The 5,936-nt window shown below is 44.7% G+C and overlaps 1 non-coding gene across 1 annotated transcript; it reads right to left on the reverse strand.

Annotated features, from left to right (window-relative positions):
- Positions 1-1,622: 1,622 nt before the first annotated feature.
- LOC146039437 (5S ribosomal RNA) lies at positions 1,623-1,741 on the reverse strand. Its single transcript, XR_014462942.1, has one exon. It is a non-coding gene; the product is annotated as a 5S ribosomal RNA (ribosomal RNA).
- Positions 1,742-5,936: the final 4,195 nt, after the last annotated feature.

Genomic DNA, 5,936 nt, shown 5'->3' on the forward strand with positions numbered 1-5,936 from the left:
GACAAGATAGAAGGAAGAGAAACCCATACAGTAACACATTCAACAAATATATGTGTGTGTGTGTGGTTGCTCAACAGAGAAACCATAACTGTGACATGTATAAGTACCTCAACAAAGGAACTTTTAACTAAGTTCACTCAACGGAGGAACTATGAACTTCAATACCATGAAGCAGGCGCGGCAGGGAGGGATCCCTGTGGCCCCTGACGTCCTCGAAGAAAGAGATTTAACAGGTAAGACATAAATCTCGGTTTCTTCTGCGGCAGACGTCAGGGGCCAGATGGATTACATTGGGATGTCCTAAAGCAGCCACCTAAGGGTGGGGACGCGCCTGTGCCGCGGCCAGTATATTCTGGCCAAATGCCGAGTTCTGAGAGGCAAATATAACAAACGCAAAAAAGCGTAAGAAATTGTTGGCAGACGACCAAGTTGCCGCCTTGCCAAGTTGCTCTGCCGTTGCACCACCTGTAAAAGCCCAAAACACACCCACAGATGTAGTGGAATGAGCCCGTACCCCTGCAAGAACGGGGAGTGAGGTGAACAAGGAATCCTGCTTGACAAACGACCGCAGATATCGGCTGGCAATAGTCTGCATGGTAGCAGACCAGCCCCTCTTATGAATTCTCTAGTGGATAAAGAGAGAGTCAGATGGCCAAAGTATTACAGCGTGATGTACATAGACGTGCAAAGCACAGACCATCTCCAGTTGCTTGCTGCCCAGGAGAGACCGCCGGCCTACAAAGGGCAGGGATCACTATCTCCTGGATGACCTGAAATTCAGGAACCACCTTGTGAGGTGTAAAGTAACGTTTCAAAGAATCCGTTCTATGAGAATGAAAGACTATGAAAGGCGATTGACCTAACAGAGCCTACCGGGCAGACACCCAGCAGCAACGGTCAACAGGAAAACCGTTGTCCCAGTTAGCCTGTAAAGAGCCCTAAAGAGCCCAAAGAATCAGAGAAAGATTTTATCAAACCACCATGTTTGTAACAACCAGAGGTTGGATCTGCAGGACCCCCTGCCAGAATGAGCAGAGATCATACCACAGAGCTCATAGGCTGTGGAATACAAAGGAGAGAGCCGAGCCCTGTTGCTTTAAAGAAACAGGTGGAGGCCAGCCCCCACTACTTCTACCGAAAGGACAAAACCCTAGACAAATGGTAAATTCTGGGATTGAATTCAATCCCGTGGCTCTTAATAAGGTTGTCTTAACAGCCCTGTGAGCAGTTCTGGCCCCAGAGGCAGACAGATAAGAGATACCCCTAACAGGGTTCACAGATCCGAGAACCAGATTCTCCTGGATTAAGGTGCCCCCACCTCCACTTTTAATGTACAAATTACTTTGAGGAGGAGAAAAAATGGGGAAAAGCCTACCTCCGAACGAATAGCCACTGGACTGACATAACAGAGGGTGGACTCTGTAACCTGCAGGGTCTCGAGACCTGGACACATACAGGGTGACCTGGTAAATGTGACGCAAAGCCATCAATCCACCATTGGTCCACCCCAATGGCCTACCAACCACAGGTACACCTCCGAAGGGAGGGTCCATCTGCCGGTATAGTTTTGCCAACAAGGCCGGGATCTTGCGCTGCACCTATTGGAAGAAGCGGGAGGCCTAAGCCTACAGCACCTGGTATTCCCAGATGGTCTCCCATCCAAGTACTAACCAGGCCTGACCCTGCTTGGCTTCCAAGATCAGACGAGATCAGGCGTGTTCAGGGTGGTGTGGCCGTAGGCTCATAGCCGGCCCACTCAGAGTGTCACCCTAGTGGTTGGTAAAAAAAACACCCTTTTTGCATCACCCGACTGGACCTGCACAGGGTGACCTAGAAACCAAGGTTCTACCTTGCAGAAATCCCACAGGACTGTCTTTTTCACTTAGGTTTCAAGACAGAAGCATCTTTTCCATAATAGCATTATCCAGTCTATGCCTTAAGATGTACTGTTGCGTGTATAAAACACGGATTTACCAAAAGGATCAGTTTTGGTTATAATGTATGTGTATGTAGATACATTAGAAAACAAACAGGAAACTATAATCGAACCGCTGTTTGAATGTAAGAAGCGAGAATGCTGGCCCAGCATCGCTATATATATCCACATATATATATATATATTGTGTATGTACATGTATATATATATATATATATATATATATATATACACACATGTACATACACAAATGCCTACAAACATAAACATATGCATTCATGTACCCCTATACAATAGGTCGTACAGATTAAGAGGCAACATATTGGTATATAGCATATGGTGGCGCTGAAATGAACAAGGCCATCAACATTGGCAACCAGTAAAACTTCTACCAAAGTGAGATTGCGTCCCTGAAGGGATGCATAGTCAAGGCCTTATTAGCTTTTAATTATAAAAGCTACAGCCAGTGTTACTCCGCTAACATAACTTAAAGGAGAACCATAAGAAATGACAAACCAAATTGTTTGTGGGTAGAAAACGGGAGTACCTGGAGTAATCCCACGCAATTACGGGGAGAATATACATAAACTCCACACAGTTAGAGTAATGGCGTTGTTTGAATGGAACCCATGTTATCTACAACAGCTGGTGTTCCCATGTGATCTCAAACGAGATTGGGCATATCCAGTGTGGTATGAATATAGATTGACATCAGTGCCGTGAGGTAGTAATGTTAACCATAACACAGTTCGTACTGCACCTCCACAGCTGCATCTCCCAAAAATGCTACCCCGCTGGGGTGCAAGACTACTAGAGGCCTGGAGGAATACTAAGTCAAATTATCTCAAATGTGCGATCTGCATGCTACATGCATGTGATCCTAATGTAAATCCGACTACATAGTCAGATCCCACACTGGATTGTATTGTGCGTACACACCACAACCAGCTCTGTATGTGACATTGCAATGTTCCAACTTCCAATGACCAGGAATACCGAAGGTTATCCTGTGGAGAAATTACACTTCAGAGTCCACCGTTGGTGACGTTTGCCATAGTACCCTGTCAGAACACGAAATAACCCCTGGTATTGTGGGGACTGAATCCTTATAGCCATGCGCCTTGTCTACTTAAGAGACGGGAGCGTTGCTGATTGAGCTATTGCTCTATTAGGGTAAAACAGGCCTGGACTATGTTCCGACAGGGTTTAAAAGTTAGCAGAGGTGTCTTACACTAAGTGCCTGGACCAGAACTGTAATGGCTGCACACACTGTGATTTCTAATTGACTTGCTATGGAAAACTTTGCTAACTCATGAGTTAGTAACATACAAGTCATGCTATCTGCATTAGACATTGCTGCCCTTGCCTTCGATTAATGGAGTGACCTCTGTGTCACTCTGATAGCAGGGTATAAAGGCCCCCACACACAGCACAATTTTCAGGCATTTTCTGAGCGATTTTACTAAATTGCTCAGAAAATGCCTGAAAATGCATGTAAATCGCTGTGTATATAGCCCACACAGCGATTTACATGCGCGCCCCCGCCGTTCTGAATCTGCACAAGATTCAGAATGGCCCGGTCAAACAATTCATAACAGTCGCTCAGAAGCTCCTGCTCATCTCCCGCATGTGTGGCGCGGGGATGAGCAGGGCCATCTGAGCGACTGTCATGCCGGAGCACGCCGCCCAGATGAAGACCCGCTGCCGCCGACCTGGAAGCCCCGCTGCCGCCACCTGGAAGCCCCGCTGCCGCCGCCTGGAAGACCCACTGCCGCCGACCTGGAAGCCCCGCTGCCGCCGCCTGGAAGCCCCGCTGCCGCCACCTGGAAGCCCCGCTGCCGCCGCCTGGAAGCCCCGCTGCCGCCGACCTGGAAGAATAGCTGCCGGAGCCCAGCTGAAGAGACGCTTCCTGGACCTGGATGGAAGCTGCAGTGAGAGGACGCGACGCTGGAAGACACCGGAGTTGGTAAGTATATACTATATTCTTTTACACTGTGCCACCAACGGAAGAGGGGAGAGGGGGATGCCACACTATACCACCAACGATTAAAACTTTTTATGGGGGACACTACCACCAACTATTGTTTCATTATGTGTGTATATATATATATATATATATATATATATATATATATATATATATACATATACACACATACACTATGTATACTGTGTATATATATATATATATATATATATACTGTGTATATATATACTATGTATATATATATATATATACATACATACTATGTGTGTGTGTGTGTGTATATATATATATATATATATATATATATATATATATATATAGTGTGTGTATATGTGTATATATATATATATATATATATATATATATATACACATATATATTTATTTTTCCATATCCAAGTAATGTAGTCACAAGTCCTCAGATAAACCAGCACCAGAAAACACTTTGCAAGTAAAAAATTCCTTTATAATCCATAATGAGGATCAAAGATTCAGAAGCCAAAGTCCCAACATCACATGGCAATAACAGTATTTGAGAAAAACACCCTCAGGTATACGTTACGTATCCGGCTGCATTGGCCACAGAGAGGATCCCTTAACGGGCCGTTTCGGCGTTACTCACGCCTTTCTCAAAAGGGAATGAGAATTGTGAGAAAGGCGTGAGTAACGCCGAAACGGCCCGTTAAGGGATCCTTTCTGTGGCCAATGCAGCCGGATACGTAACGTATACCTGAGGGTGTTTTTCTCAAATACTGTTATTGCCATGTGATGTTGGGACTTTGGCTTCTGAATCTTTGATCCTCATTATGGATTATAAAGGAATTTTTTACTTGCAAAGTGTTTTCTGGTGCTGGTTTATCTGAGGACTTGTGACTACATTACTTGGATATGGAAAATTATCACTATTAACCTGGCACAGAACTGTTCATTGGAAGCGGGTGCGGCATAATCATATATCTGTGTATATATATATATATATATATATATATATATATATATATATATATATATATATATATATATATATATATATATATATATATATATATATATATATACATACACAGTGCAGTTTGATGGCATGTGCGGCTGTGACAGTCGTGACAGATTTGAAGTCTCCCATGCTGAATCTCCCAATTTGAATCTCTGTCACAAATCTCTCTGTATGTGGCTCATTGTCTGAAATGAGCCACACGAGTGAAATCTCTTGTGCTGAATCTCCTGTTATGTATCTCTGGCACACATCTCTGCGTATGTAGGGCCCTTAAGACTTCCTGCTGTCCTCTGTATGACCTAGCTGGCAGCAAACTGTCCCCCCATAAACTGTCATCTGAGAACACAGTATCTTTCTGGAAGAAAGTAAGAAGGGGTTTTATTTTGTCAGCCAGCAGATACACATTGCACAATTAGAGGCTTATTGCAGAAATCTAACGATCTCTATGTCACAGAGGAAAAATACATCAGGGAAGGCAGCAGGGACCTGCCTCAGATGACAATGTAAACTGAGTTATACACTTTCCACCTGACAATATATACACTACACACACACAGGGAGAGAGAGTAGGTATAGGTAACCAGAGATAGAATCACTGGATAAGAGAGACAGTATAAGGAGATGAGCTGCCACAGGCCATCAACAACACCATGGTATATAACACAGGAGTGCTATGACCTAATTTACATACAGCCCAATACTGTCCCACTATGCTCTAAACCCCACTGTCTGATCACAGAACCTGGGGGAGCAGCTGCATTCAATATGCAGTTAACCAGGACAAGCTTGAGCACAGCCCTGGCATTAGCAGTCAGGAGCCTCCAGCAGCGTGCAATGGCGGCAAGTATGTTAAAATGATCGCCAGAACCGCGTGATAGCTGGGAAAGTACCATGGACTCCTTACAATGGCGTCCCTTTTTGAAAGGGTAGCCGCGCCATCAGGCTATACTCATATGCCCAGGCTGGCCGGTGGTACTTGGGCCAGCCTTGCAATGTGTGCAGGACACCAATATAGGAGTC

This window comes from Crinia signifera, chromosome 9 (genome assembly GCF_055691185.1).
Source record: "Crinia signifera chromosome 9, ASM5569118v1, whole genome shotgun sequence".
Taxonomy (NCBI): Eukaryota; Metazoa; Chordata; class Amphibia; order Anura; family Myobatrachidae; genus Crinia; species Crinia signifera.